The sequence below is a fragment of the Apium graveolens genome, chromosome 7 (assembly GCF_009905375.1).
Source record: "Apium graveolens cultivar Ventura chromosome 7, ASM990537v1, whole genome shotgun sequence".
NCBI classification, from domain to species: Eukaryota; Viridiplantae; Streptophyta; class Magnoliopsida; order Apiales; family Apiaceae; genus Apium; species Apium graveolens.
Genome location: NC_133653.1, coordinates 101,472,112 through 101,482,516, shown reverse-complemented (window position 1 = coordinate 101,482,516; position 10,405 = coordinate 101,472,112). Strand labels below are relative to the sequence as shown.

Below are 10,405 nucleotides of genomic sequence, written 5' to 3'. Positions count from 1 at the left end.
CACTCATCAGTCTCATGGGCACCAGCACAAAGCTCACAGACACTAGTGATTTGATTAACTTCATATTTAGCCAAAGTGTCCACCTTCATCGTCAAAGCCTTAAGTTGGGCAACTATAGCACTTGCTGCATCCAACTCCAGAATTCCTGCTACTTTTCCTTGAGTCAATCTCTGAGAAGGATTCTGGTATTCATTAGCAGCCATCAGTTCAATCAATTCATAAGCTTCATTGTAGCTTTTAGCCCACAAGGCTCCTCCTGATGCTGCATCGAGCATGGGTCTAGAAGTAGCACCCAATCTATTATAGAAACAATTTATAATCATCCAATAAGGCATGCCATAGTGTGGGCACTTCCTTAGCATCTCCTTATATCGATCACAAGCCTCATACGGAGATTCACCAGTTTGCTGAGCAAACTGAGTAAGAGCATTCCTGATTGTAGCAGTCTTCGCCCTAGGGAAGAATTTAGTGAGAAACTTTTGAGAAAGATCCTCCCATGTGGTGATAGACCCTGGTGGTAGAGAATGTAACCAGCACTTTGCTTTATCCCTTAGAGAAAATGAGAAGAGTCGCAGCTTGATAGCATCTTCAGTCACATCATTTAACTTCAAAGTGTCACATATCTCGATGAAATCCCTGATGTTCATGTTGGGGTCTTCAGTAGGAGAACCTCCAAACTGAACCGAGTTCTGTATCATCTGAATCGTGCTTGACTTGATCTCAAAAGCGTTAGCCGAGATGGTTGGCCTGATGATGCCTGACTGAATATCATTGATCATAGGCTGAGAGTAGTCCATCAAAGCCTTATGATTTTCTGCTTGATCTCCCATCACTACTAAAACTGGTTCCTTGATTTTCTCTTCTTCTTCTACCTTCTCTTTGTCCTCAAAAACTTCTCTTCGAACCACTACAACTTCTTCTTCGGCTTTATCCAGAATTCTCTTACGAGACCACGAACGTGTATGCATACACGCTCGCTAGAGTACCTTAAATAAGACAAGAAACAGATAAGTAACAATGTTCGAGTCAATGAAATTTAACGATCACTGATGATAAACAAATAAACAAAAAATTAACAGTGTAGTCCCCGGCAGCGGCGCCAAAAACTTGTTAGTCGCTAAACATGCGCTAATAATACACGCAAGTATACACGTTCGCAAGTAATACAGAATTATTTCTAGTTCATTCCCACAGAGACTGACTTTGGTTAACTAATTAATTTATGCACTTATGCACCGATGATATGGCTATTATTTAATGCTAAGACGAATAACAATTTGGGTTTTTGATTATAACTAAGGATTAAACTAACAATTATAACTAAGAGAATAAGAATGGCTGAATTAATATATATGACAAACATGAGATTCTAACTTCATTAAGTACTTTATTCAATAGCCTTTTTGTTCTTAACCTTAGTATATAATGGTGATGATTCTAATCAGATAACACGAAACTGATAAACACCAACTTTCGTTACACGAATACCATACTACCAGACATCCACAAAATATGTAGAAGCTGAATAGACACCAATAATATTGAGACCCTATACGTCTATCGAATTTGACAACATAACGTTTTAGTGCACAACTTATCTATCATGATTACATAGGGCAAGTAAGATGGTTAAAATTACCTACAAATCATGCATAAAAATAACACATGAACCTATGCTAGCATGTCAAGTTCTGAACCCTTAAATTCACTTTTGCTTCATTAAGAATTAACACACTATCTTATAAGTTCACGACGCTCATAAGACGAATAAGCACAACCAATACTAGGTTATCATATAATCACCACACACTAAGGTATCGAAATAAATTAATTGAAGAAATCCATAAATAAATCCGCTAGAACCCTACGATAACGATTAGCCCACAATCAGACTCATCATCAACGTGGGTTCTAATGAAAGCATGGTATAATAAACGTAGTCTTTATACTAAATAAATACTAAAACCAAGTACGAAACAATAGTAAGGTTCACGAATAAGAAAACTAGCATCCAAGTTACAACTTAGAACAAAGATTCACAAGTAAAAACAAGATCTTCTTCGTCTTCGTTGAATCGTGCTAGCACGGTCTTCTTACGGCTCTCCTTGTCCTCTGATATATCCGTCTCTCTAGAAAATTCCTTTATTTAAGTATAGATAGAAGCCCATGCAAGATAGAAGTCCTCCAATTGTAAATCAATTAGAATCAGGATTCTGGAATCCCGACCCGGCGCGGCCGCGCGCTAGACCAGCACGGGCGTGCCGTGCTTCTGGAAAAACTTCTGAATTTCTTTAATTCCCGCTGCAATCGAGTAGGCTTCCGGGACTTTATTCTTTGGACATCATCCTAACACCATATTAGCAACAAAACAATGCTAATTCACCTGATTCTTAGAATAATGCCTGAAATGCAAAAACACTAGAAAACACATTAAAATACCAACAACTTGAGCACATTTATACCGATTCAAAGTTTTACGGAGCGTAATAAAGTGTCATAAATGCCACTCAACATACCTCCACATTCTGGCCAATTATATTAGAAAAGATGGCCATCATACATCTCTGAAATGTGGCCGGTGCACCACACACACCAAAAGAAACTCGTCTGAAGGCGAAAGTACCAAATGGACAAGTGAAGGTAGTCTTCTCCTGATGTACTGGAGTGATACAAATCTGATTATAACCCGAATAGCCATCCAGAAGACAGTAGTACTCGTGACCATTCAACCTGTCGAGCATCTGGTCAATGAAAGGTAGAGGGAAGTGATCCTTCCTAGTGGCCTTGTTCAGCTTCCTATAGTCCATACAAACTCTCCAGCCTGTGACTGTTCGAGTAGGAATGAGCTCATTCTTTTCATTAGCAACAACTGTGATACCTCATTTCTTCGGTACACACTGAACTGGACTCACCCAAGAACTGTCAGAAATGGGATAGATAATCCATGCATCCAGCCACTTAAGAATTTCCTTCTTTACTACTTCCTTCATGATTGGATTAAGTCTTCTTTGCTGCTCAACCGTGGGCTTGCTACCTTTCTCTAGTAGAATCTTATGCATGCAAAAAGAAGGGCTGATTCCCTTAATATCTGTTATGGTCCACCTGATTGCTGATTTGAACTCTCTTAGAATCCTTAAGAGTTTCTCCTCATCGCTACCTGAAAGGTCAGATGCAATAATCACAGCAGAGTAGATGCATCACCTAAAAAAGCATAACTCAAATGTTCAGGTAAAGGTTTAAGCTCAAGAGTAGGAGCTTCCTCAAAAGATGGCTTGAGGCATTTAGGAGCTTTGTTCAATTCCTACATTCCAAGAGATTCGGAAGGCATATCAATCTACCTCTTCCAAGAAGAAGCATTCAGATATTGCAATTGCTCTTTAACTTCGTCATCTTCACTATCTGAAATCCCCAACAAGGCCTTCTCTAAGGCATCCGACCTTAGCAATTGATCAAGTTCTGAAGTCACCATAGAGTCGACCAACTTCACCTTTAAGCACTCCTCATTTTTATAGGAAATTTCATAGCATTGAACACATTAAAAGTTATATCTTGATCCAGCACTCACATTGTAAGCTCACCCTTCTGCACATCTATCAAAGTACGGCCTGTCTCCAAGAAGGGTCTTCCCAAGATTATGGGAATCTTCTTATCCTCCTCGAAATCAAAAATTACAAAATTAGCAGGGAAGATGAGTTTATCAACCTTGACCAAGACATCCTCTACAATACCTCGAGGATATGTAATCGAACTATCGGCCAACTGCAAGGTCATATAAGTCGGTTTTGGATCAGGCAAGTTCAACTTCTTAAAGATTGACAAGGGCATCAGATTGATGCTAGATCCCAAGTCACATAAGCATCTTTCAAAAGACACTTTTCCAATTGTACACAGAATAGTAAAGCTTCTAGGATCTTTTAGCTTTGGAGGCAAGTTCTGTTGCAACACAACGCTGCATTCCTCCGTGAGAGCAACAGTCTCTAAATCATCTAGCTTCACTTTTCGAGAGAGAATACCCTTCATAAACTTTGCGTAACTAGGCATATGCTCAAGAGCATCAACGAAAGGTATGTTGATATAAAGTTTCTTGAACACCTCCAGAAACTTCTTAAATTGCTTATCCATCTTTTTCTTCTGCAGCCGCTTAGGAAAAAGCAGTGGAGGATAGATCTGTTTCTCCCATGTATTACCCTCAGGAGGAGTGTGCTCAATAATAGTCTTCCTTGGTTCCACTTCTGCTTCCCGCTGCTCTACTTCTTCAGCCCCAGCTTCTTCTTCCGAATTATGAGTTTGTTCGGTATTCGCAACCTTCCCAGACCTCAAGGTTATTGCCTTCACCTGCTCCTTAGCTTCCCTCTTTCCTGCTACTTCAGTGTCACTAGGTAGTCTACCAAGTAGACTATTTAGCAAGGTATTGGCAATTTGTCCAATTTGATTTTCCAAGGTCTTGATAGAAACATCTTGGCTCTTGTACATAAGCTTTAACTCCTCTAATTTAGATTTTTCATTAGCTTGTTGTAGCTGGAGTTGCTGTCTTGGTGCATATTGCGGTTGCTGAAAACCAGGGGGTTGTACTTCTTAGCTGGGTACTGCTGATAAGGCTGTTGAACCGCATTCTGAGCGTTGCTCCAGCTAAAATTAGGATGATTGCGGTTGTTTGGATGATAGGTAGCTGGCACAGGTTGTTGCGGTCGCTGAAAATTGCTCACGAACTGAGCTGATTCACTAGAGATAGCACACTGATCAGTCCCATGGGCACCAGCACAAAGCTCACAGACACTAGTGATTTGATAAACTCCATAATTAGCCAAAGTGTCCACCTTCATCGTCAAAGCCTTAAGTTGGGCAACTATAGCAGTTGCTACATCCAACTCCAGAATTCCTGCTACTTTTCTCTGAGTCAGTCTCTGGGAAGGATTCTGGTATTCATTAGCAGCCATCTGTTCAATAAATTTATAAGCTTCATTGTAGCTCTTATCCCACAAGGCTCCTCTTGATGCTGCATCGAGCATGAGTCTAGAAGTAGCACCCAATCCATTGTAGAAACAGTTTATAATCATCCAATCAGGCATGCCATGGTGTGGGCACTTCCTTAGCATCTCCTTATATCGATCCCAAGCCTCACACAGAGATTCACTAGTTTGCTGAGCAAACTGAGTAAGAGCATTTCTGATTGTAGCAGTCTTCACCATAGGGAAGAATTTAGTGAGAAACTTTTGAGCAAGATCTTCCCAAGTAGTGATAGACCCTTGTGGTAGAGAATGTAACCAGAACTTAGCTTTATCCCTCAGAGAGAATGGGAAGAGTCACAGTTTAATAGCATCTTCAGTCACACCATTGAACTTGAAAGTGTCACAGATCTCGATAAAATTCCTGATGTGCAAGTTGGGGTCTTCGGTAGGAGAACCCCCAAAATGAACTGAGTTATGTATCATCTGAATCGTGCTTGAGTTGATCTCAAAAGTGTTGGCCGAGATGGCTGGCCTCATGATGCTTGACTGAATATCATTGATCTTAGGCTGGGAATAGTCCATCAAAGCCTTATGAATTTCTGCTTGATCTCCCATCATTACTACAACTGGTTCCTCGACTTTCTTTTCTTCTTCTACCTTCTCTTCATCCTCAACAACTTCCGTTCGAACCACTACAGCTTCTTCCTCGGCTTGATCCAAATTTCTCTTAAGAGAACGAGAATGCGTATGCATACACGCTCGCTAGAGTACCTGATATAAGACAAGGAAACAGATAAGTAACAATGTCTGAGTCAATGAACTTTAACGCCCACTGATCAAAAACACATAAACTAAAGATTAACACTGAGTCCCCGACTGCGGTACCAAAAACTTGTTAGGGCAAAAAAAACGTGCTAAAATACACGCAAGTATACGCGTTCGCAATTGGTATAAGATTTAGATCAAATTCGTTCCCACATAGACTCTTTGGTTAATTTAAGAATATGCACCTATGCAACAATGATATGGTTATTATCCAATGCTAAGATAATTAACAGATTGAGATTTTTTATAACTAAGAATTAAACTAATAATTATGACTAAGAGAACAAGAATGGTTGAATTAAATTTATATGACAAACATGGGATTCTAACTTCATTAAATACTTCATTCAATAGCCTTTTTGTTCTTAACTTTAGCATGTAATGGTGATGACACTAATCAGATAACACGAAACTGATAAACGCCAATTTTCGTTGCACGAATACCATACTACCAAACATCCACAAAAGAGATAGAAGCTGAATAGATACCAATTAGATATTGAGACCCTATATGTCTATAGAATTTGACAACATAACGGTTTAATGCACAAGTTATCTATCATGATTACATAGGGAAAGTAAGATGGTTAAAATTACCTACGAATCATGCATAACAATAACGCATGAACCTATGCTAGCATGGCAAGTTCTAAATCCTTAAATTCACTTTCGCTTCATTAAGAATTAACACACTATCTTATAAGTTCGCGACGCTCATAAGATGAATACGCACAACCAATACTAGGTTATCATACAATCACCACGCACTAAGGCATCGAAATAATTCAACTAAATAAATCCATGAATAAATCCGCTAGAACCCCACGATAACGATTAGCCCATAATCGGACTCATCATCAATGTGGGTTCCGATGAAAGCATGGTATAATAAACAGAGTCTTTATACGTGAATAATAAACAAAGTACAAAATAAGAGTATAGGTTCAAGAATAAGAAAACTAGCATCCAACGTTACAAATAAACAAAGGATCACAAGTTAAACAAGATCTTCTTCGCCTTGGTTGAAATGTGCTAAAACGGTCTTCTTACGCCTTCTCCTTGTGTAATGGTATGTCTTCTTATAACAACGAGCTTATTTATGTATATATAGCAGCCCCATGCAGAGTAGAAGTCTTCTGGATCAAAAGCCCAATAGAATCAGGATTTCTTTTCTCGACTCGGCGCGGCAGCGCGCTTGACCAGTGCAGGAGCGCTGAGCTTCTGGACTTTGGGCGCGGCCGCGCGCTATCACAGCGCTGGCGTGCTAACCTGTTGATGAAAATTATGACTTCTTCATTTTTCCTTGCTGATTCGAGCTGGTTTTCCAAGAGCTTTTATACCAACACCTACCTAACACCAAATTAGCACCAAAATAATGTTAATTCACCTGATTACCTGGATAATGCCTGAAAATACAAAAATACTAGAAAACACATTAAAACACCAACAACTTGAGTGCAAATGCACCAATTCAAAGCTTTACGGACTGTAATATAGTGTCATAAATGCCACTCAACATAAATCAGTCTTACAATTTTGATATATTATTTATTAACCTCGTTTTATAAAGGTCTCGAACACATTAATCCACGTGGATGTAAATTAATACAAACACCTTATTTCATTGATATAATTTTTTCATTAATCTAATAAACAAACAATCTAAATATGCTAATTAAAAAATACACTTCAATTCGACTTAAATTTGATACATTTGTGAGAAAGAGTCAACTTTTATGTTTTTTAAGATTGAGTAGATTCCGATGCTATGTTCAAAATAAGCCAAAATATACAGTCTAAATTAAAAATCGAATTAATTTTTGAATTATGTATACATCTAACACTACTCCATTTATCACATAATTGCTAAGTTATTTTATTTTTTACTGTCAATTTGGTTAAATTACTAAAAAAATTTGCATTCTATTTTCTCTAAAAAGTATATAACATATACTTTCAAAGTATATAAATTTTATTGAATAAACACGCATCAAAAAATTATTTATTTTTCATGTCCCTGTGAACACAAATATTTGACATTGTTAATTAATTCTTATATACTATATCGTAGATTTTAATTACTTAAAAACATGTAACATTATTTATTGAATACATGTTATATCTTAATTTATTTATATTTTTTCATATAATGACTATTTTTATATGTTAAGTATTGATCAAAATTATCATCTTAATTGCAACTTCAATTATTTAGAAATATATAACTAACTAAATCAATATATATGCAATGAAAAAATGTCTAAAAATGTTATTTCATGAACTGCAAAAGAAAACTGAAATTTAACTCTCTAGCAACACACAAATATTAAGTGCTTAATTGAAAACATAAAAAACATTGTAGCACAGTGGTATCGTAGTGTGAAAATTAATGGATAGACCCGGGTTCGATGCTCGCCAACAATATTTTTTTATTATAGGAGATACATGGGTAAATCTGTCATTTCACTGAGATTAAAAAAATCTCACAAATATTATCTCGTTGTTCTCCTATTATATATAGAAGATATTTACTGACCAAAAGTTGTACCATAATGAGCTTTACTTTCTTTCCTATTTTCCTATTTAAAATTTATAATTTGTTTTTTTTAAAACCTAAGCCCTGTTGCCTCCATTCCGTTTAGAGATTCATTTTTTACCTTTGCCCTTTTATAAACGTAACTGGGCTTTTCATATTTTAAAATATAATATTATGTGCATATTTGGATTATAAGATTTTTGCACACTTAATGACCAATAAGAAAAAACTTTTAATGAAAAATGTAATTCATAAATTTTTTATAAATAATAAGTTTGTTACGACCGGCATTTTATGTAATATTATTTGTGGATTTGGTATAATATTAAAGCCGAATGAAATTATATTCAATGATTGTACGTTGGTGTGAGTGAAAAATTTCTGCATTATAAATTTGCTTTATGTAGTATATGATTTTTCAAAGCAAGAGTTTATTTAATTGCTTTATTTTTTATTTATAAGGAATATTCTAAGCCTTGGAAAAATTTTCTTTTAAAAGGTATTTTGTTCACAAATTTTGAAAATGATTTTATAAAGTCTCTAAAAATCGAAGTTATTTTATGGTATAAATTTTATAATTTTTGAACTTGTATTTTATTTTATAAAAATAAATCTTTACAAATTTTATTTGTTATAATTAGAAAATTACATGGCCACCCTTGCATGCAAATACTCTTCCAATTCAACTAAGGGGCAAGGAAGACATTTCCAACCCCACTCACTTTCATTCTACTAACCAAATTACCACTTTGTCCTTGCATGCAAATCTACCTAACTATGTTGGAAGGTTACTCTTGTAAATTATCAAATCCACTCACTTTTGGTCAAATAAAAACCAAACTAACATGATTATTACTCCACTTCCACCCCACCATTTCCACACTCCTCCTTTCCTCCCCCTCCTCTTGGCTCTCCCCTCTCCTCTCGGCTTTTTGGCCGAAGCCATACCCCTCCCTTTTCTTCATTCTTCATTCAAGCTCCCACTTTCAAATCAAGTAAATGTTACTTCCTATATCTTGATCATACATAATTTAAAGAGTGTTGAGTGAAAAGTTTAAGTTTAAAGGTTGCATGTAAAGGTTTTAGTGAAACTCAAAATACAACCTTGATTCTTGTGAGTTTAGGGTTGTTTTTGAGAGGACTACAAGGAATGGAGAAGTGCCAAGTCTTGAGAGGGAAACTCTTGATGATTAAATGGCCATTCCCATCCATTTCATTCGGCCATGACCATATGGGAGCCGAATGAATGGTCCTTAAGACTATTCTTGTTGCTTAAATCAATTTTTGGATGTTTATGTGATAATGACTTGAATTTTGTGGTGAAAATTTGATAAAACTCTTTGCATGCTAAGTGATCATCTAGGTATAGCTTATGCTAGGATTTCATGTCAATTTTATGATAGAATATATGTAGAAAATATGTTGTTTTGGTTTGCAAAACCCGAAGACATGCATGCATGTGGATTTCTCTTAGAATATTATAAGATTTTGATCATTTGGAAAGATTTTTTTAGTGAGCTTTAATTTCAGTAGGAATAATGTGTTAATATTGATTTATGCTTCTTGTTTCATGGTAATAATTCGTGGTTATCTTTTAATAAAAATGCATATCTTGTTGTTTCAAAAGCATGAAGATTCGTGAGTTGTGAAGTGTAGTTTCTTTTGTTTTGCCATAATTGTACCTTAGGTAAGGATGATCTCACCCAAGGTTATTTTGAGATTAAGGTAGTTAGTTCAGTAGATTACCATGTTTAAGTCTTGGTTTGAGTATTGGGTTGTTGGTAGTTGAGTTTGTCAAGTCAAAACCTTGGAGAAAGGAGAGTTATAGTTTCTGCAGAAAATCAGTTTAGAACTCTGAGGTTTAGAGTGAGTTTTGACCATGTCATTGATGTGCACTTTGAGGCCCAAGCCACCAGAAGTTAATATTGGGAGTATATAAAAGGTTTTAGGAGTTGGTTGGAGGTTTTCATGTCATTTGGTTAGGTGCACAAGTAGAATAACAAAATCTGTCCAGCAGGGGACAGTTTTGTTGCAACTTAGAAATGGGGAGATTTGACCATGTCATGGGTAGGCCCTCATTAGGCCCTGTTGGGCC

At 36.4% G+C, this 10,405-nt stretch overlaps 2 non-coding genes across 2 annotated transcripts; both read left to right on the top strand.

Moving 5' to 3' along the window:
- Positions 1–333: 333 nt before the first annotated feature.
- On the top strand, positions 334–440 carry LOC141676221 (small nucleolar RNA R71). Its single transcript, XR_012556822.1, has one exon. It is a non-coding gene; the product is annotated as a small nucleolar RNA R71 (small nucleolar RNA).
- A 4,627-nt stretch (positions 441–5,067) lies between these two features.
- On the top strand, positions 5,068–5,174 carry LOC141676156 (small nucleolar RNA R71). The gene has a single exon (XR_012556761.1). It is a non-coding gene; the product is annotated as a small nucleolar RNA R71 (small nucleolar RNA).
- Positions 5,175–10,405: the final 5,231 nt, after the last annotated feature.